The following is a 26382-nucleotide window of genomic DNA, read 5'->3' as shown; positions in this document are numbered from 1 at the left end:
AGGAGGTAGCCTAGATAATCAGCAAAGAGCCATTTATTCCCCCATGCACTGAGTAAAAATCAAATAATCAATTAGATAAGGTGGTAAAGGAATTTGAGAATAAGTTGCAAGGGCTTTTGAAGGCTAGCAAAGGAGGCTGAAATTTATCACTGATGTTATAACTCTTTTGAGTGTGTTTGTTTGTTTTTGAGCTGGAGAGTTCATTAGAATTGTGTTTGGTAATAGTAATTTGATCAAGGTGAAAACTCTGAATATCAAAAAGAAGGAATAGTCAGACATCTGGTGATGGAAAGTCCGTGATGAAAAAAAGTCCCCAGAAAAAGCAAAGATAACCAACTAACATATCAACATTGGCTAGCACTTGTGCAAAGAGGTTTGGCTACATTCAGCTAGAGAAAGAACCAGGGGCTAGATAGGAGCTGAAAGAGAACCCAGACTCAGGTGCCAGCAGTGAAATGAACAAGAACAGGATATGAATAATAATAATGGTGTGACGGGAACATTCAAAGGGCAAGGAGATACCTGGCAGAAAGAATGAAGGAGAAGGATGAGTCGGCTCTGTCCTCCTCTCTCTTTGCTGAAAGATGAAGCAATGCCATTGATGGCTACAATATCAGATCTAAACTCTCTGTTCTCTTAGACTTTCCTCCAGCCCCTCTGACCGGAGAGGAAAATGGTGCCTAAGCTGTCCATTTGGTCTTTTGTACCTTAAACTGTTTGTTGATTATTACCTTTCCCAGCCTTTTTCTGTCCCTTTCAATATTCTTCTCAATCTATAGTTTCCAGTATAATTTTTTTAAAAAAACAACCTAATAAAAATTGTTCTACTGAGCTATGCTGAGTATTTACTCTACCATCATTTTGCATAAACCCCTTAGCTTCTCTCTGCTTCAGTTTCTTCATATTTGAAGAGACGGGTTTGAGTTGATGCTTTTCAAGTATGTATTCAATGACTATTTCCATCCCCCAAGCCTTCTTTGATTTGTCTAGTAACCTATGCTCTCTCTATTCCCTAATTTTCCTCTATGTCATTGCAGTAGTCACATTAAAATCCCCTAAGGCAGAAACAATGACTTGCACTTCCTTAAGTGCCCAGGGCATTGAAAAAACAGCTTGCACATAGAAGGTTTTTGGTAACAAATTGTTGAGGTAATACAAGAGACAAATGTTGAGGAAAATTTCCATGTCTCTCTCATAATATATAAACCCTAGAAAATTCTGCTAAAGAGAATTTTCTCCTGGCATTTTCATCTTCAATTGGAGGGTAAACAATAGAAATTCAGTATTGACAATCAGATGGTAACAAACATTTTAGAAAATGGAAAAGTTACAGTATTTCAGTATTTTTAAATACACAATTTTTCTCAATAGGGTAGCATTTTACATAACATAAAATATTCCTGAGGCATCAATACTTAGAAGCGAAGAAAAAGTCTGCCCTCTTTTTCCTTTTAGGAAGAAAAATGTTTTTAGTTTCACCCTCAAGATTCTTCTTGAATAAAAGCTTAAGAACATTCTGAATGAAAGCCAGGCATTCCCCACATCAGTCATTTTTTCATATTAACCTTGTTAATCACAAGGCAGCTTCATTGTACAAGGGGGTAGTGAATATTATAAGATGCAAATAAGCAAATGCAGGCAATGGAGACTGTTTTGCTGACAGTCACGCTTTTTGATAGGTCAAACCGAAACCAGGCCTGCAATGCAGGTATGGCCAGCTGTGCTTCCCATAGACTTGCTGAATCATCATAACAAGCCCGTGTTTATAGAGTCTTTACCTGGAGGAACACCCAGAGGTCTCTGTCAATCTCTTTTAAACCTGATGTCCTCTGGAAACTGTAAGAAACCAAGATGATTCCCATTTTTCAAACTGAGAAAATGAGGTAGAGAAGGACAAATTCACTCCTTCTGGAAACTGATAACCGAGTTGTATTGATTTCCAAATGTTTTGGTTTCCAGTGACAGTCTTTAGAGAGCCTACCTGTCTCCAATTTGGCTCCTTGCTTAATTCTCTAAGAGTGACAGTGCCTTCTTCCCACCTAAGGGCTACTAGTCAAGTCTCAGTCCCTCAGTTTCTCTCGTAAACTTGATATTGCTGAACCCCCAGAGACTCTTCCAAGACCTTTTTTATCCTCCACCACTGGAGAATGGTTTTTCTCGATTGTCTATCACTGTTACCTCTTTCTCCATTTAATGTGTGCAGAAGTCCTCCGTTTCCAGTTTAAGCATTTACCTTTTCTTCTTTTATTCCCTACCTTCAGTGTTCATTCAAATGCTAATGACTGGTTTATTTCATCTACTGTGTGCCAGGCACTATTCTAGGTTCTTGAGATGAATACTACTGAACAAAATAGATGGAGCTCCCTGCCCTCATAGAGTTGACATTTTATCCAAAGGAAGGCAAACAATAAATACTGAACATAACAGATAATTAAATGGTAGATCATTTTATAAAGTAATACAAGAGAAAAAGTAAGTAATAGAGTGAAATGCTTGGTCTTTGACCTCATCTTGTTTAAGCCTGTGTTGTTCCCATGGCCTCCAGGAGAATAGCTCCCACTTTAGACATGCTAATTATGAGAGGAATTCTGCTTAGGGCTTGAGTTTTTATGAAAACATCCCCTCCCATTTTCCCTTACCTTGACATAAAAGAAATCTGATCTCTGTATTTTCTTACAAAGGATTTGAGGATTAGGATTCCCCATTTTCTCAGTTGGCACCTTCTCAATCAATAAACCTTTCCTTACTCCAAATTCTAACATTTTGAGTTTGGGCCTTTCGAAGCACTGTGCATGCAGAGCTTGGGCTGGTAATGATTATAGAGCAGAATAAAAGGAACTAGAAGTAATGACAGCAAGGCATCATTTTTAACAAGATTAGCTGGATAGGTCTCATTGGGAAAGTAAGACTTCGGCCAAGAATTGAAAGATACCTGGGAAGAGTACTCTAGGCAGTGGAGCCAGGCAGTGCACAGCCTCTGAAACAGGGGCTGAATCATCATAACAAGCCCATGTTTATTGAGCTCTTTACCTGAAGGAACACCCAGGTAAAGGGCTCTGCTGGTGTGTTTGCAGAACAGGGAAGAAGCTGAGACAGACCAGTAAACCAGGACAAGTGGAATAGGGAAACTGAGATAGACAGCTGAACAAACTGGCAGAGAAATTTACAGCAGTACAGAAGGTCACCTTTCTAGAGATAACATCTAGGCTTCAGTTGTATTTCAGTTCCAGGCCTAGAAAAGTGGAAAAATCAGGTGGGTGACACCAGGACCAGCTGCAATGACTAATAACCCTCTGCTCTGACACTGACCAGTCAGTGAGACCATGACCCCGAAGGAGCATACCTAGAAAACTAATGAATATTCTGCTGAAACCCTCTCCTGAGACCTCCCCTGTGGGGAAGCATGGGACTTGGTTGAAAAGTCTGTAAGGAGGATTCTCTGAAAGGTCGGGGGCCTCTAGGGAGACCTTGCCAAAGACAGCAGACCCTGCCTTGACTTTTTCAAACAAGTCTGAGCCCCCAGGTGTTTTACTAGAATCTTTATATTTAGCCTTCAAAACGTCCTTGCTTAAAGGACATTACAGACACATGTGTCCTCTCAAGAATGCTAATCCTGCTGATAGTATCCAATAGTTAATTTTAGTTCAAGCTGTTATTACAAAAACAGCTTAAGGAGGCAGAGGAATGGGGCTGTTTGGTTCCTATAACCAAGCAGTCCCTTAGCCATCTTTTCCACAGAAATGTTTCAAAGTAATCCATTCATCTGTCGTTCTGGGTCTGCTGGTCAGCCCCAGCACTCCCCTAAGATTCCTGCCTGCAAGAGAGAGATAAAGCCTCAAGACAAGAGACCCAATACATGTTAGACTCTGGGGATCATCCCCCAACATTTTCTTTCCCCTCTTTTTCCCCTACTTCTTCCCTCACAGGAATGCATTTCCTAAACTCTCAGGGACCCCATGAGACTTGCAACCAGGGGAGCAATGGGCAGCAATAGCTCGTCCCAACCTAATCCTCTGATCCTGGCCCTAAGGGCCCTTTTCTCTGACTTCCCAGAGAGCTAAGGCAGCCCAGCTTAGGCTCTCCTGATGCTTCTTTTATGCTAAGTTCTTCTTGTTTTAGAGTCCCCAGCTTTAATATATGCTCCCTCATAGTTGCCTGGACTCACATTGTGAAATGTTTCTTGAACAAAGTCAAGAACCCACACACTACTGGCTGGGCCTATGCAAATCTGCCAAGAGCCAGAGCTTTCCTTGGACACTCAAACTCTAAGAAGTCTAGGAGAAGAGACATGGCCACCCAGGAGACTGAAAAGAGACATCTGGTGATGTGGAAAGAAAGATGAGAAGGTGTGGTATCCTGGAAACATCAAAGCAGAGGGAAGAACCAAATATGCTAAATACTATTGATGGGTCACATGACCTGAGCACTGAGAATTGGGGAGGTCTTTGGGGGCCTAGACAAGAGCAGTTTTTGTGAAAGTGGACATGAAAGAATGATTTGTGCATATTTGAGAGAAGATGGGAAAAGATAATTTGGACTCAGAGAGTAGAGGCAACTCTTCCAAAAAATTTTGCTGCAAAGAGAAGCAAATAATTCAAATAACTGGGGTGGCAGCTGGAGGGGAAATAGAGTCAGGAGAGGGTTGGTTTATGTCGGGTTTTTTTAAGGTGGGAAATATAATAACATTTTTAGACAGTGATAGGATTCATGGGGAGCAGAAGGAGAAATTGATATTGAAGATGTAGAAAACTGCTGGAGAGATGTTTCTCAGTAAAAGGGAGAGAATGGGAATCAATACACATGGGAAAGGATTGTCTCAGAGAGGAGCATATGGGTGATTCATCCATGGAGGCAAGAAGGAGGTATTTTCAGGTGGAGCTAAAGGCCAACCTTAATGTCCAAATACTTAAGAACGTCTTCATTCCAATGTCAAAAGTTACATATCAAAATAACATCAGACTCATAGTTTATTATTTTTCTAGGCTTTCTCTCCTCTGAAGTGCATTGGCCATATTATATCATTTATGAAGGTGCCTTATTATTTTCTGAATAGATCTATCATTGGTGAGCAGTCTTCTAACTGGGACATGTATCCTGGTTGTACAATATTTTTAGGTAGTATGTTAGGAGACATGATAATAATGGAATTATTTTTTCAGATCCTTATTTTGCATAGATTCTTTTTCCTTTAGCCTGAAATGATACCCTCACTTCATATCCTCTATTCACATTTGCCCATCCCATCTCCCACTTTATTTTTTTTTAATTTTGATATGTTTTTATTGATTTCAGAGAGAGGAAGTGAGAAGGTGAGACAGATAGAAACATCAATGATGACAGAAAATCATTGATCAGCTGCCTCCTGCACACCCCTTACTGGGGATCAAGCCTGCAACCGGGGCATGTGCTCTGACCAGGAATCAAACCATGACACTCTTGGTTCATGGGTTGATACTCAACTACTGAGTCATACCAGGCAGGCTCATCTCCCATTTTACAAAAGAGAGTCATACACACCTATCTTGACTAGACTGGGGTCTGAGGTGAGACTCTGAGCAATGAACAAAGTAACAGGATGACAATCTGAGTCCTTTGACAACAAGCAAAGAAAGGTTAGGAAAGATATACTAGGAGAAGCACCTTATTGCATACAGGTGACAAACACATTTATAACAAAGTCCAGTGCCTATGTATCTACCTACCAACCCACTTTAGGATAGAACTCAGAATCAACATGAAAATCATAGAGGCATGGCTAGTTGAAGTAAAAAGACAAGTCAGATTTCTTTTCTGTCAGAAAGCAAGTCTGTGAGGATTGGCTCATTCAATTAGATTATCTGATAGTCATTTATATGAATGCAATGGGAAAAATCTTCAACTCTAAGGATTTGACAAAACTATGCTTAGTACAAATATACCACGGTACACATTATAGTGGATAGTTTATCCATGCAATTGTTAAACTTGTAATACAATTATCATTTTCAACTTAAACATGTGAGGAAGTACATACATAGCTTTTCCAAACATCTTTAGGGGCCATGGGAACAGAAATGTTTGAAGATCCCTAAATTCGCTGATCCTGTCATCAGAATGTCTTTGTATTTTTCCTTTCATGAAGAATGCTCACTGGACTGCCAGGAAAAATAAAACAGAGTGGGGACGTCACTAAATGTTCAGAAAAGGTTGTATCACTACTTCTGTGTCTACCTGATAATAAAAGTTTGGACATGGTGGAATTTGGCCTGTAAGTTGCTTTCATGCTGCTTATCACTGGTGGTAACATCACTGGGGAGGAAACCCCATAGTCCCTCCTACTATCAGTCACTGAAAGCTGCAGAACCTGACAAGTGTGAACAGCCCAAGTGGTCTTAATTCCTTCACATCAGTCTCAGCATCCATGTGCAGATGGGGACCTCCATTAGGAAGTGGTTCGGTTTTGTTCACTGCTATGTCCTTGTTGTCATTTGATTTATATTCATCAAGTGAGTATCATCCACAATGCTTTCTCCAACACAAAGGCTCCAGGTTTCCACAGAATTTCTAGTAACATAAAGCATTCAGTTTACTCTGTACCACTCTATTGCCCCCCAAAAGTACTTCACATCCCCAAATGATAACACTAAAATATTCTTATAATAAGGCATTTTTCACAAGGGGGTGATAGCTAAATGAAAATAAAACAAACCCCTCAGCAATTTTACTCAACATAGAGAAAAACAGACCCAATTGAGAAAATTGAATGAATTTTGTATCAAATTCATTTTTATGTCTAATTGTTATAATAATGAATTTACAAAAGGATGTGCTCATCAAAAACAAGTAAAAAACCATCTTGAGAAACCACATATAAAGCACAATGAGAATTTAAGCTTTTAAAAGTTGTGTGGGACTTTTTGTGGAAGGAGATGTCCAGTGATCATTCATTCTCTGGTGCAAAAGCCAGAAATGAAAAGGAACAGAAGTAAGGATCAAAGGGTAACAGGACCATTATGGAGAGGACAACTGTACTGTTCATTCACATTCTAAGCAATGAAATGAAGCCTCCAGTGCTGGGTCCAGTGTCTGCTAGGCTAGGAGCACAGGTTTGTGCAGTGGCTACTGATCCCTGTCCAAGACATAGAGACAATTACCCTGAGGTCTTTCTATTTGTTTTTCCTTATGTGAAACGGCAGCCAAGAGCTACATGAAACATTCACCAGCATCATTGTAATATCCTGAAAAAGCCAAAGGGAATAAGAAATAACAAATCAGAAGCACTTCAAAAGGAAGGAAATGTGGAGTTATTCGTCATTACGCAAATATACACATGGATGAAGAGAACATATATTGGGTGAAGTCTTTGCCTCTAATTTTAAAACATACCTAGTTTGGTGGAACACAGTTAACATTCTATTCTCCATGCAGTTCAAGGGCCATTCAAGCTTGGGAAAAATAATGAAAAAGTACTCATGAAGTACTATTGCTCACTCTGTAACTTAGGACATTCCAGCAAGCAAATATTTAATTAACAAATCATGGTATCTGGTGCTGTAAGAGAGGCAACAACATGTTCATTTTGGTTTCTAGCCTCGTGGAGTTTACAATCCGATAGGAGAGACAAGTTATGCTACAACGAGATCATTAAGTGATTTCCCTTTGCTTTTAAAATAAAACCCATATTCTCTATGTGATCCTTGGGGATATGTGCTATGCCCACAGACCCTTATCTCTTTGCTTTTATGCATGCTGTTCCCATAACTCTGAAATATGTCTTTTCCCTCTCTTTGCTTAGATTAATCCAAACCACCCTTTGATCTCAGTTTAGAGGTAACTTTCTCAAAAAGGACTAGCCTGATACTGAAAATCAGATTGGACACTTCTGTAAATCTTCCTCAGTGCATCCCATTCACAACATACTTGGTTTTGTATCTATTCAAACGTATGGTCTGTGCCTCTTCTATTTCACTTTAAATTTCATGAGAGAGAAAATGAAGTCTGTTCTGTTCAACCTTGGGTATCATTCCTAGCCCATAGTAGACAATAAATAGGGCTTAATTTATAAGCAAATGGATTTTAAAATATGAATTTAAACAACCTATATAGTAAAATTACCTTTATGTCATCATAATTCTATGCAGGTAAATGTTATCATTCTTGATGTGTACAGATAGTGAAACTGAGGCTGAGACAGGTCTAATAACTGGATTCTGGGAAAATGCTCTTCCCATAGCTCCATAAAGATGTAAGTATCTTGACATAATATATCTGGGTACATCAATCCTGGAGGAGAGGAAGCCTTAAGCAGGATTTACTCTGCTTCTAGGTGCCACATCTTCCATCCTGTGCACCTGGAGATGGACTTGGAGATGAAAAGAGACGTAATTTAAAGAACATGCTCAGACACTAACTAGGTGAGTTTCCAAGAAGCCTTGGGTTTCTACTCACCTGTAAAATGAAGAGGCTAACAGTGGCCATCATGGTGGAATGCTGGACAGTGATGAAGGCCAGTTTCCGAATTCCATCCACTTTGATCTGAAGTTAGGACAATCCCCAAAGCCATGTCTGGAATCTTCACAATGGACCAGACTTCCTCCATATGGTGTGGCTGAAGGCATGCTCTGGATTATTGCATGATAGGACACAAGCATCAACAGCTGTCTTCTCTGGAAATAGGGCAGAGAGCTACAACTTCAAATGACAAGCATGCCCCCTTCCATGTATGACTCCCTCAATGCTTGGGGAATTTTTGTTTTAACATTTCTAATTCCAGCTTTACCTTTAGAAGTAAAAGTGGTTTAAAGAAAAGTATTAATATTTGTGCAACTGTTAATACAATTGCCATGGATTCTAAAATACAGACATTAAATGGAGGAGGGTGAAATTTTGTAAAATCCTCTTCTTTGGATGCTTTTATGAAAACTGTTTTTTCCTATAAAAGAGGAAATGTTTTTTGTGAAATTATCAAGCTACCTAGTCATTGTCACAACCTTGCAATGCCAAAATTGAAGGATTTATTGAATAACGAGATAAGAATTGAACATTTAATTTTGCTTTAAGCTCACCCATCGAAAATGTCATTCTTTCTCTGTTTATGGAAACAGAATTCATCACTCAAATTTTAATTAAAATCTTGCCTCCAGTACAAGATCATCCACCCAATGACACCAGCTAGTGAACTTGCTCTCTCCAACTCATCTATAAGGCTAATTTGTATTATTAATTACCAGTTTTGTTTAATAAAGACCGATCCTATCTAGAGGCTATGCTCCTGGAGGGCAGAATAACCCATTTAGAGAAATCTGGTTGTCATGGTTATCTTTTTCATTCTTGACTATAGTGTGATTTGAGTCTGGGGCTCTCCTTATCTCTTACCTATCGTACCCACACGCACACCTACACATGCACACACCCTTCTGAGCCTCCTTACCACAAACCAGTTGGACAAAACTCTATTCAATGGGTTAGACTCTTGGGCCTTGGCTCTATCAGTGGGCAGTGTCACTGAACCTTAATGGCCGCTCGCAGGCCTTCCTCAGCCACTCCTTACTTTCTCTTTTCAGTGAAGTCTCTTTGGTGGGCGGCCTGCTCACTTGGCATTTATGGATTAGAGGATCTGCAGACGAAGCCTGGCCTCTCAGTGACAGCTCACCGTGATGTCTCTATGGTGAGTGTCAGCACGAAGCCTGGTTTCAGGGAAGAAAGAATAGGAAGGAAAAAGCCTTGCTTAGATCTCCTAACTTTGCTTAATCATTAACCCACATTATTGAATTTAGCATTCACCAAATATCAGAGGGAATCAGGGGCTTGCCCAGCTATGTGTAAAATACTGTTTTGTTTTGCTTTCAGCTATAGCCTGTGAGTGTGGCAACCTCAGTGGAGATCTTCAGTGAAGAGGAGCAAGGAACAATGCTGCCTCCAAAGCCCACCCAAAATTGCTGCAAACTTCTACCTCAGTGGTTGGCAAACCGCAGCTCCTGAGCCACATGCGGCTCTTTGGCCCCTTGAGTGTGGATCTTCCACAAAATACCACGTGCGGGCGCGCAGTACAGTGTGATTGAAACTTCGTGGCCCATGCGCAGAAGTTGGTTTTTGGCCTGAGAGAGTCTATTTTGAAGAAGTGGCATTAGAAGAAGTGGGGGGTGTCGGTCAGGCGACGGGAGACGCGATGCAGGTGGGCTGCGGGATACCAGCGCAGGGGAGGTGCGCGATTCTTGCATGAGTTGAGTGAGCCAGTCAGTCAGCAGTCTCATGTGCAGTGGTTAGTGCTAGTTGCCTCCGCAAATCGCACGCGGGTGACAAAAGTACCTACTTGAAGCACAAAGTTACCTGTATTTTTCCAACCAGCTGCAAATCCTACAGGTATTTTTGTCATCAATTTAAGAATTGTAATTCTTTTGTGTTGGTGGCTTTATTATTATAAAATGAAACATTTTTTAGGTGCCCTATTTGAGATGGCTACAAAGAAGAAGCAAAGAAAAACGGAAGATGAAAACCGTGAATTTAAAGTTGAATGTACATACCTATATAGTTTCAGTTTAAAAAATTTGGCTCTCAAAAGAAATTTCAATCATTGTACTGTTGATATTTGGCTCTGTAGACTAATGAGTTTGCCGACCACTGTTCTATATGTATATGTATATGTATATGTATATGTATATGTATATGTATATGTATATGGCTAAAATGAAGATCAGTTTTAAAATTACAAATATCAGAAAATAGTACTTTCTCAAGTAATGTTTTCGGAGGCATGTATGTGTACCTGAAAATTTCCCACCCATTGAGTCTCCCTAAAAACGAGTTCTGGTGGTAGTCCTGCAGTTCCCCTGGTTGAGGAGAGGCAGCATGTTAGACAGGTGCCGATTCTTCCCGGTCAAATGTCATTAAATGATCTTCTCTGTGGGTGTAAGACAAAGCAGGTGCTCACCCCTTCATGGATCGTTCTGTTATCATCCACATCATATTGTATTATGACATCTATAATATGTCACGTGTCCTATTCTCTCTCTGTCTCTCTTTCTCCTGTGAGGTCTCTGATGGTAGGAGTCATGGCTGATGCATTTCCATAATCCCAACATCTGTTCCAATGTCAGAAATAGGAGAAGCAAGTGAAGGAACCAGTGTGGGCATCAAAGCTGCCCTCTCTCACACATGCACCAGCCAAATGAGATGGTTCAATTTTTAAATAACTTTCTCATTATAGAACATAAGCTGTTGTTATCATTATTTTTATTTTGTATAACTTCCATTGCTTTTTCCCCACAACACAAATGATGTGATAATAAACAGATTCCTGAATTGGGATTTATACACACCTTTTTCAGCCTCATTTTTCTCTTGGTCCTCTTTCAAAGCATTTGACATATTGGACAATAATTGAGAATGTATCGATTTGTCTCTCTAGATGTGAATTTCACAGTAGCAGATGAGCTTTGACTAGTTTCTGTATCTGGAGCCCTAGAAAGCACCAGAACAGGCACAGGGGTGGGCAAACTTTTTGACTCAAGGGCCACAATGGATTCTTAAACTGGACCGGAGGGCCGGAACAAAAGCATGGATGGAGTGTTTGTGTGAACTAATATAAATTCAAAGTAAACATCATTACATAAAAGGGTACGGTCTTTTTTTTTTTTTTTTAGTTTTATTCATTTCAAACGGGCCGGATCCAGCCCGTGGGCCGTAGTTTACCCACGGCTGGCTAGGGACTCAAATATTTTGGGTGGAATGAAGTAAAAACTGAAACTTCTCACACCTACCACCATATTATATAAGTTTGCACTCTCAGACAACTTTTATTATAAGATTTCCTCTTTCTGCTGCTGCCCTTGTACAAGTTTGGGAGTTTGTAACGCGGAGCATGAAACATAGAAGGACTGATATGTGCTAATGATGATAACACTCTCTTCTAGCGATGGAAAAGAGCCTGAGCAAAAGGAGCCTTTGTTTGTAGAAAGCTCTCTCAGAAGTTAGAAAAGCTCTGCTCTGAACAAGGAAGGCATCCAACTTTTCCAATTTGAAGATATAGCTATGCACATCACCACTGAACTGTGTGGTGTGATGTGGATACATTTAATTATTTATGTCCGCGTCGAACATTCTGAGGAAGCACTGTGTTTTCAGATTCTCACTGAGCAGGTTGCAATTTTTTTTCCATGAAGGTTCCTTTATTTTTATTTATTTATTTCCTCTTGTAGCCAACTAGGAGCCTGGGAGAAGTTCTATGAATTGAAAAATATATGTCACAATCATACTTTGCTTCAGATTTCCTCGCATTATTTCCTCCTTTTCCAAACAGAAGAATTCTTATGGGGACACTTCACTTTTTCATGGGATAGAATGACAGCTGTTGCTACTTAGCCAGGCTCAGCCCAGTAACCCATGGCCCTCCATCAAGACCAAATGTGGACCCGAGGTTTGTCTACCAAAGTTACCAGTAAAGACAGTCCAATTTTTCAAGCATTAATAAGCTAGTTGTGCATTTAAAATTATTAGTGGCCCTCCTGTCTGCCAGTAAGCTCTCTATCTGTTCACCCCGGCCACCATGATGTTAATCCAGGCAGCGTTTATCTCCTGCCTTCATTACTGCAAGTTTTCAGGTTGCCTCGTAGCTGTTTTTTTCTGCTTTCTCGCTGGGAGCTCTCCTGTCTGTTTCTGACAGAGCTGTCAGAGCCCAGCTTCTAAAATGCAAATATGATGGTATTACTCCTTTATTTAAAAACCTTTCACTGATCCTGGCTAAAGTACCAACTCTTTAAAAAGGTTTGTAAAATGCCTCACGACCCTGTCCATAGGCCATCCCCTGCCTTGCACACACCACTCTTCACCTCTCACTCTGCTCCAGCCACGCTGAGCCACCTGCAGATCCTGGAAGACTGTGTTCTTTCCTGTCTCTTTGTGAGCAACAAGAAACTCCTCCTCCCTCCCTCTTTTGGTGGCACTTTGTTCTGTGTTCCCATGGTGCTCTGTATGCCCCTTATTGTAACGTTTTCATCTAGCTGCAGCATAAGTGACCATTTTCTTATCGCTGTGTCTCACTGAGGCAGGACTGCACAGCACGCACAGTATTAACAATGCCAAGACCAGGCACAAGTGCTCAGTAGGTGCCCATCCGTGACTCTAAATAGATGGGCTGAATGAAAACCTGCAGTGCGAGGAATGAAGAGGGAGCCCTGGGGAGCACTCATGATTATTGTTCAGGAGGGACAAGAAGGCTAAGCCAAACAAGAGAATATGATCTCAGAGACAAACAGGAAGAGGGCCTATCTAGGGTTGTGGAGGCAGAGGGAGGAGATCGCTCAGCATGGGGGTGGGGAGGGAGTGTTTCACATGGGTAGACGACACTTACCCGCTCACTCCCACGTCAGGAGAAGAGTCCTTTGGACCTGGGTCCGGGGAAGTTGAGTGCAGTGATGGGGTGGAAGTTGGACGGTAGTGGGTGTGGGAAGTGAAACCCAGGGCCAGGAGGAAGGACGGAGGAAGGGAAGCAAGAAAGAGGGAAGACCGCACTGGAGGATCTGAAGTATAGTAATGCTTTTCAGCAGTTTTAATCAAGCAGTGGGCCTAGAAGTCAAGTTGCACACAGTTGCAGATTGAGAGGTGATGGTGAAATGGAGGCACGCTTTTGCATACAGTGGGTGGGCGCTGTAGAAAAGGTAAGGGACAATGCACTGGAGATGACCACCGATAGAGAGAGGCATGTTCCTCGCTGGACAGGAAAAGGTGCCTGAAGAGGATGCAAGTAAGAAAGACAAAATCAATGGAGGCGAATAGAGAATAGTAAATAACCTGGTATGTTTATCTCAGTACATTTGGAGAGGAGGCCATCTGTTGAGAGTTATCGGGATTTAGGTGGGAGAGCCTGAGGAACGGGAAACATTTGGTGTGGTCTCTGTGTCACCAGACACTCAGGGCTCTGCTTAATGAAAATTGGTTCTTGATTCCATATGCATATGAAGCAAATTCACATCCAGATAAGACAATCCCCATCATGCATCCTGAAGTTTCCCAAAGATCTTTTATAATAAACTTATAAAAACAAGGAGTATATGCATATGTGTATTGTAACAAGGGCTTTGTATGAAAAACCACTTCAATCGTTCTACCCCTCCCCCACCAAAATAGGAAAAGCTTTTATTTGATTAAAAGGCTTGATTGATAATCTTCAAGAAAAATGGTGCTTTTGAAAACCTTTATGCAAATCTAAAACTAGTCAGTCATAAGCATTTACCATGTACTTTTTCTCATAACCTATAATCCTTATACTGATAAATTTTTCTTTCTCTAAAATAAGTGAATTGTACCCTAGGAAAAATAAAATACACAACCTACCAAAACAATCATGAGACACATTCTTCTATCTCAAGCAAACCTGTAAGTTACGTCAGATCAGATTATAAGAGTTGCCATAAAAACTGCTTTCTAGGGTCATATTGCATACCTACCTCCATGGTTACAAAACAAATTGAGATGGTAGATTTGGGTACATTTCTGAACCTTTGACCTAATGTTTTTTAAAGACCTTCATAAGTTTATTTTGCATGTGTAGAGTTTTACAGCACTGGCTATTATTGCTTTTGACTTCATTTTTACAAGTTCTATAAATAGAAGGTATTGATGTTTTTGAAAAGGAATTTTCACTATCTTGCATTTTCTCCAGTAAAACTTAAGTACAGGAGCGTGTGTTTCTGTCTGCAGCTACAGCTACCTTTCACCTTGGAAGCTAATTTCCTTTCCCTCAAAAGAATAAACACAAAGGGAATGCATCCAGCTTGTTGAAACAGAATCTCTTGAACGTCGTTTCCCATTTATTTTAGAGCTATCCTATCTTTTTTCTTCCCTGCCCCCGCACCTCCCTTCTCTCTCCCTCTTTCAGCAATGCATTTTCACCACCTGTACCCCGTGCTGTCTTTGTAATAGCACATGCATGTGGCTCTTCGAGCTTCTAAAAGATGCTTAAGAGCAGTGTGGGATTTGGTCTCCCCCAGCACACAGAGGGTCTCTCATCTGTGATAATTGGAGCCTCTCTCATCCCAGGCCCCAGGAATCAGTCACATCCAAAGCAGGGCCCTCATGTATCACATTGTTTTGCTTCTGAGTTTTAGGAAGACTTATTCATGTGCAGTTACAAATGCATCCCTGCAGTGGGGCAGGCATAATTCCCCATAATGTGTCGCTATGCAAAAAGTACATTTCACAGAGCTTGCCAGAGGGACTGCCTCTTTTCTCCTTTGCCAATTAAAACAATTTAACCTTTTTCTGAATCCTAGATTCTCTCTCCCTCTTTCACAATTTGATTTTATTTTATAATCTTCAAAATTACTCCCAGTGATGTTTCTAGTCTCATTCCGTTCAATGTTCCCCAAATTGCAGTGTATTCACCTACATCCTTTTTATGCCTTTATCTACATTTTCAAGCAACATGCAAGGGAGAGTTCTCTAGCATTATTATGGCCATAGACCACTTAACATATCTGCTCCCTGGGAAGCATTACTGAGGAGTTTCTGTGAGTTCTTACAGTAGACAAAAGAATCCGATCTTCCTCCACTGCAGATATAAAAGAGAATTACAAGATGATATCGCAAATTACAGGGATGACGATTAGCCACTATCCTTACCCTGACCCCTCCCAGACGCCTGCCTGCCCCTCCCCCACCCCACCATCTGTGCTGGCTCTTACACCAGAGATTTCTCTATTAACAAAGCCCCACCTATTGATTCTGCTTGAATTCACCACCCTGGCTCCCTTCCCTCTCTCTTTGCCCCCAGAAAACACAATTCCTAGTGGTGATCCCTTTGTCTGCTGAGTTATGGTCTGAAAAGGCATGTCCTCCCCTTCATAAGGGAGGTTCTCAATGTCATAGGGTTTCAAATTGTTCACTCGGGTTACAAATTTGGAGAAAAAGAAAGGATCTATTCCTTCCGATTTCTCCCCCTCTCCAACAGTTTCTGGAACCCACATAAAAAAGAATTCAACTCACATTGCATTTAGCCCAAGAAAATAAGAACGTCCTTCCCGCTGAATATTGGAGCTTATTAGAAACACCGTAGTTCATCGCACAATCAATGTTTTATTAAAAAATTAATGCCTGTGAAATGAGGTTTTGATACAAAGATGCGTGGCTGTGATTTTTTTTTTTTGGTTTTAAAAACATTAATCTCTTCAATAATTCATCTTTTATTCCTTTAGCCTTACTAAATATTAAACAGGTTTTAAGTTAAATATTTGAAAACTAAATGCGGCTTGAGTCTCTCAGAGAGGGCACACGGCGACAAGCTCCAGTGTTTTGGGTAGCATTTGGGGCAGATGTGGTGAGCAGCCGCTATTGGCAGATGTGGGTCAGGTGCTGTCTTTGCTTGTTGGGCAGTTGAGGCTTTTATTCATGCAGCCTCAACTCTGAGCTGCTGACAACATTGCAAAGGGTGACTTGCGACTGACAACAAAAAAGGGGAATTCTGAACCATGGAAGAGGTTACACATTTTATCTGTAGCCAGGCCCACCTAGCTCCAAGAGTGGGGAGTTGAAGCTCCAAGAGTGGGGAGTTGACAGTTCTTGACTGTGGTCAGAATGGCAGCCTGGCTTTATTCATTCTCCCCAGCAGCTCAGTCACCAGCACATTCCCTCCCTAAATCTGGTTAACTAAGGCAACAGCAGGGCGCTTTCTTGCTAAATAATCTATATAATTGCATCTGATTTGATCTACACCAAGAAATATAAATTCATCTCTTATTTGGCCCTCTGCTAACACACACCTTTTAGTTATGAGCAGTATTGTTTTCACTCTTCTGAGAAACTAATTTTAGAATGTGTGCTTGGGACATAACTTCCAGAGTAATTTCCCTCCGATGGTTTCTATGCAGTTTATCCGCATTGCCTCATCGATGTGAGGCCTTGTCAAGACTGATGACAATTATTAAACTACTGGTGTTTTTTTAAAAAAACAAAAAAAAACCTTATTTTCTTTTGAAATAGCATGTGTGTATTGACTGAGAGGTGTGGGTTGCTTTGAGTAAGCACCATTGGATTTAAATGTCCACAGTAGTAAAAACGAACACTTGTTCCACAATGGTTTACCAGAAACCTCACCTTTGAAACAGAAAACTTGCATCTCCTGTTCAAAAACAAATACCTGAGAACAAATGACTGAAGGTCAAACTACACTGTGCTGACAATCTGAATCCAGCCACCAAACAATATCTCAACCTATTAGAAATGAGTAAACTCTGCCATATCTAAATTCGACCTTCTGCCTGGCCAGCGTCCATAGCCAAGCCCTTAATGTCATCACCCAGGAAACAAGTGGAATGGACCCGTGGCTTTGCGAAGAATGCAGGAACCAGGACAAGACAGGTACCAGGAGAGGCTGGGGTGATGCTCACTATACCCAGGTTTTCCTCCCTTTGTCCCCTTCCTCATCCCCCATCAGACCTCCCCAGCCAACTCTTCAGCACAGACACACTTTATACTGTAACTGTCACATAAACAGAGAAGATTTCTATGATGGCAACACAGTTTTTCCCAAGGTAGGGAAAGCTGTAAACTGAGACTGGACTGGAAATACAATGAAAATGCTAATTGAAGACACAGATCCTTCTTTCATGTTTTATTAATGACATCTGCACCATATTTGTAAAATAATTTACATAATATGTTAATTCTCCAAAAGAGGGGAGAATGGAAGCTCATAATTGCATAGGAAATCAGCACTTTCTTTGCCTGTGCCAAAACTACATAATTTCTCAGATTCTTTAAAAATAGAGACCCTTATTGGGCTTAGGTTGCAATTAAAAGTCAGTCAAGATTAAAATTTTGAATCTACTTTTTTGGGGATGTAGGCTCATTGGTAAATGTTCATCATGGCCTTAGACCCAGTATCATAGTTTTGTCTTCAAGCACTAGGAAAAATTTAGAAGCAAATGAGGCACATGTGGAATGAAACGCAAGACTGCTTTGAGCTCACAAAAGCAATCAAAATCTGGTCTCTGGTACTTCCAGGAGGATTCCTGGATTTCCAGTAATTTTATTCATTAATTTCTTACTCTGGCATTTTTTCCATATAATCTGGAAATGCCACACTATGACTCCCTTTCTTAACTACAGGGACATGTTAAAATGGCTCTAGAACTTTCTAAGGAAGCAGTGAAAATACTGGGCAAAGGAGTCAGTTTAAGGAAAACACACTTCAGGGCAGTGAAACGCCCCATGCGCACAGGGTAAGATGGAAGAGATGCTGATTCGGGAATCCTGACTAACACTAGTGTTGCTTTTTATTTTTAAAACTAGAGGCCCGGTGCACAAAAATTTGTGCACTCGGGGGGGGAAGGGGGGTCCCTCAGCCCGGCCTGTGCCCTCTCGCAGTCTGGGACCCCTCGGGAGATAACGACCTGCTGGCTTAGGCCTGCTCCCGGGTGGCAGAGGGCAGGCCCAATCCCTAGGTGCAGCCCCTGGTCGGGCTCAGAGCAGGGCCGATTGGGGAGTTGGGGCGCAGCCCCCTGTCATGCACAGAGCAGGGTGATCGGGAGGTTGTGATGCCACCCTCAGTCACGCTCAGGGTAGGGCCGACTGGGGGGTTGGGGCACTGTCCCCTGTCACACTCAAGGCAGGGTCGATGGGGAGGTTGTGGCGCCACCCTCGGTCATGCACAGAGCAGGGCCAATCAGGGGGTTGGGGCACTGCCCCCTGTCACTCACAGAGCAGGGCCCATCAGGGGGGTTGGGGCTCTGTACCCTGTCATGCACAGAGCAGGGCCAATCAGGGGGTTGGGGCGCTGCCCCCTGTCACACACAGAGCAGGGCCCATCAGGGGGTTGGGGCACCGCCCTCTATCACCCACAGAGCAGGGCCGATAAGGGGGTTGGGGCGCCGCCACTCTCACACTCAGGGCAGGGCCGATGGGGAGGTTATGGCTCTACCCCGTCACACACAGAGCAGGGCCCGTGGGGGGGGTGGGGGAGTTGGGGAGCTCCCCCCTATCAGGCACAGAGCAGGGCTGATCAGGGGGTTGGGGCGCCTTCCCCTGTCAGGAACAGAGCAGGGCCAAGAGGGAGGTTGTGGCCCCGCCCCCTGTCACACAGAGAGCCACAGGGCGATCAGGGGGTTTGGGCGCTGCCCCCTGTCATGCTGATCCCTGTGCCGGGAGGCCTCATGGCTCCGCTGATCCCAGTGCTGGGAGGCATATTACCCTTTTACTATATAGAATAGAGGCCTGGTGCACGGTTGGGTGCCGGCTATTTTGCCCTGAAGGGTGTCCTGGATCAGGGTGGGGGTCCCCACTGGGGTGCCTGGCCAGTCTGGGTGAGGGGCTGAGGGCTGTTTTCAGGCTGGGAGTGACTGAAGTTCCCAACTGCTCCTTTTTTTCTTTTTTCTTTTTTTTATTCTGGGCCAGCTTTACCTTGAGGCTTGGCTCCAGCTCTTAGGCCTCCACGGCTGAAAGTAGGTTTCTGGCCTTTGCTTACAATGTTGTGAATCTGCTGGCTGAAGTCCGGTGGTATTTGTTACAGAATTTCTTAAACTGCCCACTCAGAGGCCTGCAGCCGCAGGCAGGGAACGTTAGTTTCCTCCGTCACTGAGGCAACCAAGCCTCATGTTAGTTTCAAGCTGCCTGGCTACCGGCCTCCATCTTGGCTGACAGTTAATTTGCATATCTCGCTGGTTAGCCAATGAAAAGGGTAGCGGTCATATGCCAATTACCATGTTTCTCTTTTATTAGTGTAGATGCTGGGCTGCAACTATGTTGACAGTCCCAGGATGCTCAATTGATCTTTGCCTTTTTGAAGCTTTACAGGTGACCCTTACTTAATTTTAATGAATGTTTGTCATCTGATGCCCATTTCAATGTTTTTGAAAAACAAAATTTGAATTCTCCTTGTTCCCAGTCCGCTGCTGCTTTGTAAGTTAGCAAAGTTCCTTTGTAAATTACTATGCAACTTCCAAACCAGTGAGCTACGTAGAATCATTATGATCTGCAACCTGGTACCCAGAAACATCTTAGTCACTAGAAAACCTAGGCGAATTTTTCACTGCTCTCTTTAAACTGATGAGGATCAAACAGGAAAGCAGAGATCGCTCTCTTCTTTGTCTTTAAATTCTGGAGATGCTATGCACAGAATTAAAAGTGGCCACAGGTATAGTGATGACAACTAAATATTCTTAGAAGATGCAGAAAAAATGGAAAAAAAAAGCCTTTTTTTAATGCATCATCTACTTCCTCTCAAATTCAGTGGCCTCCCAGTAGCAGTAACTATTAAGACGAAACAGGTAGATTCTTCAACATTGGTCCAATGAAAACACTTGTCACATATCTACTGTGAGAGAGGTCAAATTGCCCAGGAAATAGGTTCTCACCTCACCTTTAACATCAAGCTAGATTTCAAGCTCTTTTCAGAATTCTGTTATTCTAGTTATTCTGTGAGGTTGTACTAGTACTTGTATATGTGTAGGTGTATATTTTGATTCCTTTGTTTGTTCATTGAACATGTACTATGTGCCAGATACTGTGCTCTGTTATAGGACTGATGTCTTGAGAGATTGCCCCTCTGAAGAAAATTTATTTCTCCTTATAATTTATTTCTCAATGTAAAGTTCCTAATAGGTAATTACTCAGTAGGCCTTGCCTTTGACAGCCTGGTTTCTTTGGGAAAATGGGGAAATAAAATGGGATGCTCAGTACTTTGGCACTATTATAATAGTGGATTATAATTGTCTAGATTAATGCTACCCTAGTTTATCTGTATACTCAAGCACCTGACCACTGAGCCAAGACACTGCAGCCAAAACTGTGGGAGGCCTGGCAGTTTGTACAAATCAAACCAAATATGAATGCTTGTGCATCCTCTCCATCCCTCCCTCCCCAGATTTTACATTGGGATCCTAATACCCAGTGTGATGGTAATTGGAGGTGAGGCTCATGGGAGGTGATTAAATGGGTACAGGTTGCCTTTGCCACCTGGAGGGCTGTGAGTTTTATTTTATTAAAGACTTCCTTAACTTGTAATTCCATCTGCACCCCACAGCATTTCCAGTGGAAGATGCCCACGATTGAGATCATTACCTTTTCCTCAGAGCCTTACCTTCCATCTCTATTCTCATTCTCAGTCAATTAAATAAGCATCTATACAATCATACATGCTTGTGCGCGCGCACACACACACACACACACACACACACACACACACCTTCCATGTTTTCAAAGGTCAAGCTAAATGCCCCAGAAAGTCATTTTGTTCCTTATAGCCTCGCCCCAAACTCCCCTTTGAATCTCATCCACCCATGTATCCATCCTTTCCCGTCCCACCCCTCAGCTGGGCATTTTCCTTTCAGTGATTTAAGCCAAGAATACACTTAACTTTTAAATTTGCATCTAGAAAATTATATTTCATTCCCCAGGACAGAACTCAAATTGTTTTCCTCAGCAGAGATTTCCCACAGTCTCGGGCAGAGTTAGCTATTCCCTTGGTGCTGCCCTAGATCCCAGTTCATACCCACATTGAGGTGCAATTGCTTGCCGCAGTGCTGACTGTCTGCATATTTGGCTCCTCTGGGTTGTGTTCTCAGGACAAAGACCTTATTTTATTAACCGCTCTTTCTTTCGTCTCTGTCATTACACCTCAATTTGCCAACTGATCAATGTAAGCATGGGGGCTTTCTTACCTATCTGACCCTCCTTATACATAGGTTCTGTCCTGTTTTCTCTTTAATTCTTACGCTCTCCCATGTATAACTGAGGTGCCTGGGAAGTGTCTTCCTTCTTGCTCTTTCTGTTCTGCAGCCCACTCTCAGATGGCCCCCAGGTCTGTGAGCTGCACTGTCCCATCATCTCTCTGGTGTCCTGCATGCCCTCCGTCTTCCTTGTGGCAGATTTGTGTTTCAAGCTTTCACACTCAATGCTGCCCTTGGGTGTGTGCCTGTCATTCCTGGGTTATCTCATTAACTCCCCATATAATGGGAGGGGATATTTATCTACCCTTTGGAAAAGCATTATTTCTGGGAAAGAGCCTGGATTCCTGGCAGAATGTAACCAGAAGGACCATTGCCCTGTAAACAAAATCACATTCGTGCCGCACCTAAACGGAATGTTCAAAGGGACTCTGTGCCCGAGAGCCAGCACCATGCAGGAAAGAGCACAGGCATTCGGCGAATGCTCATGAGGACGCTGGCACTGCCACCTGCTCTCAAGAACATTGTGGGCATTCAATAGCATGAAGCAAAGGTTTGCCTGTGCTCACACTGATAGATCATGACAAACTGAGAAACTAGTAAAATCTCTTTGTTTGAAAACAGCCTGTACAGAACTAAGATTATATTTTCATGGCCAGGCATGAAAATAGGGGACAACATTGATCCAATATTTTTTAAATTGATGAAAATCAAAGACAGTCAAAGAAGAGAATTCAGGCGTTAATATAGGGTGGGGCAAAGGTAGATATACAGTTGTTCATATGGAAACTAATACAATAATTAATAAATAATAATACAAGGATAAATTATGTGTTTCACATACACACAGACCTACTTTTGCCACCAGACCCTGTATATTTCTGGCCAGTCAATTTAGTCAAGGATTGGTCAGTTCTTCTGTCAGAGGCAAAAGGAACTGAACACAGAGCTTGATTCAAGAATTTCCAAAACAATTGAGTTATTATGGTTTTTATGTATGAGCCAAAAGTGGGGAACTTTTATTAACTCACTTATTTAACCTCTCAGGAAAATTTTCTCAGCTTTGCACTTGAAATAATTTACCTAAAGCATCAAGATATTTTATTTTTGCTTGATCAAGTCCTATTTGTTTGATGTTTTCAAAGTCAGGCAACTTTTACAAATGAACAAATATCTCTGTGTATACAAACAGAAATCTGGACTCTTTAGGGTAACCCCCAGATTATAATGTTAAAGATAAATGTTAAATAGTGTTGGGATAATTTAAACAAGGATGTCTACACTCTAAGTAGCCATGTACATTTCATTCGGGATGTCCAAAGCTTTCCCAATAGATATGGTAATGTTTTGTGAAAAAAAAAAAAGCATTTGAATATATTGCCTCAAAGTAAAGTATTTGGATTTTTAAATTTAATATAGTTTACTTTCCTATTTGAAAGAGCAATAACAATTTCCAGTAGTGAAAGTAATACAATTTAGAGGATTTTTTTCAGCTACAAAATTTTAAACAATTCAAATGCCTTAGGACTCATTTTAAAAAATAAGTCATCACCAGATTGCTTACATCAGTTCTTGCGAAGCCAAATTTAAATTCATTTTGGGCCTTGACAAAGCTTTTTATATTAAGGATGTTTTTTCCATTTATTAAATTCATTTATGTGAGAGTTAGCAAAATCTGTTTCCTTGAAGCTTTAAACAGTGTATGATGTTTTCAATGTGTTGAAACGTTTGTGTTATCTTGCCTTGGAATTACTGAAAAAGAAAAGACAGAACAGACTTGTCAGCTGGTCCAGCTCCTTCTTGGAAGTTTATAGTTAATTTCTGGTCTTCCATGGCCCATCTGTGCCCCCATATCCAACAGAGATGTTTTCGAAAACAGTTCCTGCTCTAACAAAACAAGAGTTTATGATTCACTTTCAGACTTTGTTCTTTCAACTAACTTGTTTGTTCAGGAAAACAGATTTCTAAGAATTGCACACACAGCAGGATCTTTGTGCCCCTGTTGTTACTCCAGTGTTGCTCAGATGACATGACTTTTGGCTCATAAAACATGCATTAGAGATAAGTGGAGGAAAACACATAATTGTGTGATGGTTTTTTTCCACTGGTGCACCATCCTTAGCATAGGAACAGTGCAGGCATATAAAATAATCCAGTGACGATGAACGGAAGCTTTTAAAATCATACAAACTGGGGGGAAGGCGAAAGGTGTTTATTCCCTGTGTATCTCAGGTACCTGAACCTAGCAATGGATCAAACTTTGATAAATTTATCCAGGGTATTTATGTATCCAGGGTACTTTTCCTATTTTCCCCAAATTAACATGGGTTTTACACTCTCCACTTAATTTTATCCCTTGCTCCACACTGGTTCCCTACCTGGAATCTTTGTCTTCTGATTAAAATTAATGTACATATTTTTTACAATAGCCAAGATGTGAAAACAACCTAGGTGTCCATAGACAGATGGATGGTTGAAGAATATGTGCATATATACAATGTACATATATATGTACATATATGTGTGTATAGATATACATACATACATATAGAGAATGGAATATTGTTCAGCAATAAAAAAGAATGAAATCTTGCTATTTGCAACAACATAAATGGACCTAGAGAGGGTAATATGCGAAGTGAAATCAGACAGAGAAAGACAAGTACCATATAATTTCACTATATATGAAATCTTAAGAAACAACAACAAACAAAACAAAACAGAAACAACCTCATAAGTACAGCGAACAAACTGATGGTTGCCAGAGGGGAAGGTGGTAGGGAGAAAGGGTGTAAAAAGTGAAGGGAAGCCCTGACCGGTTTGGCTCAGTGGATAGACCATTGGCCTGGGGACTCAAGGGTCCCAGGTTCAATTCCGGTCAAGGGCATGTACCTTGGTTGCGGGCATGTCCCCAGTGGGGTGTGTGCAGGAGGCAGCTGATGTTCCTCTCTCATCGATGTTTCTAACTCTCTAGTCTATGCCTCTCCCTTCCTCGCTGTAAAAAAATCAATAAAATATATTTTTTAAAAAAAAGTGAAGGGAAATAACAATAACTGCAAACTCCCAGTTATTAAATAAATAAGTCACAGGGATGTAATGTATATTAACAGGGAATACAGTCAATCTACACTAATAAAAAAGAAAGATGCAAATTGACCATACCTTTGCAATGCCCACCAGCCAATCAGGAGTGAGTATGCAAATTAACCCAACAAAGATGGTGGGTTAATTTGCATATGCAGGCGTTGCCTGGCCGGGAACAGGGCAGGATGCTTGTATTGTCGCCATGGCGATGATGTAGGCATTCTGCACCGCCCCAGCCACTCCGGGCCTCTGGGCAGCATGGAAAGGTGGAAAGGTGGCACCAGGCTGGAACAAAGGCAGAAAGGCGACTCTGGATGGAGCGAAGGTAGTGCTGGCAGCCAGGGGAAGGAAGGCCCATTCTTGCATGAATCTTCATGCATCAGGCCTCTAGTAATATTATAATAACTGCACAGTGACAGATGGTTACTAGACATATATTGGTGATCACATGGTAAATTATCTTATATAATAAAAGGGTAATATGCAAATCGACCAAATGGCAGAATGACCTGTTGATATGACATGCATTGATCACCACGGGGCAGACGCTCAATGCAGGAGCTGCTCCCTGGTGGTCAGTGCACTCCCACAGGGGGAGCACCTCTCAGCCAGAAGTTGGGTTCACAGCTGGCGAGCACAGCGGCAGTGGCTGGAGCCTCTCTCGCCTCCGCAGCAGCGCTAATGATGTCCGACTGCCGAGCAACTGGCCTAAGCCATCAGTAGGACATCCCCCGAGGACTCAGGCCAGGCTGAGGCACTCCCCACCCCGAGTGTAGAAATTTCATGCACCGAGCCTGTAGTGTAACTATAAAAATCACTATGTCATACACTTGACACTAACATCACATTGTATATCAACTATACTTCAGTTTTAAAAATCACTTAAAATCATTAATAACAGTAAAATGATAATAACATCAATATCTTGCTAATCTCCTAGACCTCTACCTACTCTGAGCTCTGAATGCAGGTGGCTGTGTCTTCTAAGTTCAATTACAAAAGAACTACTTCCTACATATCTCAATGGAGGGGAAAAACAACTATAGAGATAATGCCATATAAATCAACCAGAAGGCTCCCTGTGTATTTCTAAGCATGCAGGAGAGATAAGGGACAGAATATTTAAAAAAACAGTTCCTTCCAGCATGAAAAAGAAAAGACAGATATTGCTGGAAAGTTATAAAGTATACTAAACAATGTCCTGTTGTGTCACTCAGCTCATCGTGGCCCCTGTGTGAACTGTCATTGTGGGGAGGAATGCAAATCTAGTTTCTGCCCTGGCCGTCAGGGCACCCACAGTCTTTGGCATCCTGGGATCACCTAGCTACCCGGGAAAGAAATTCCAGTCGCCTTGAAACTAAGCCTTCACATCTGATAGGAACTTGAGCTTTGGCCTGAGGTAGGCAAGAGGTGAAAAACTAAAAAACCAAAAATATATTTGTCTGGTGCTCTGAGTTAGGATTTCCCGGACATGACAAGTCAGATGCTGACCATGAAGCTGAAGCAAAAGGCAAAGCCCTGGGCCCTGGCCCTGCTCCACCTTCACACCTTCCCCCTTCCAGCACCTACCACCTGGAAGGAAGAGGATGTTGATGAGTTGATGCTTTTTATAAGATGAGCTGAACAGAAAGCAAAACTGAAAGCGTGATCAGAAAACCAGGAT

The sequence above is a fragment of the Myotis myotis genome, unplaced genomic scaffold (genome assembly GCF_014108235.1).
Source record: "Myotis myotis isolate mMyoMyo1 unplaced genomic scaffold, mMyoMyo1.p scaffold_m19_p_3, whole genome shotgun sequence".
NCBI lineage: Eukaryota > Metazoa > Chordata > Mammalia > Chiroptera > Vespertilionidae > Myotis > Myotis myotis.
This window is presented reverse-complemented; position numbering follows the sequence as displayed.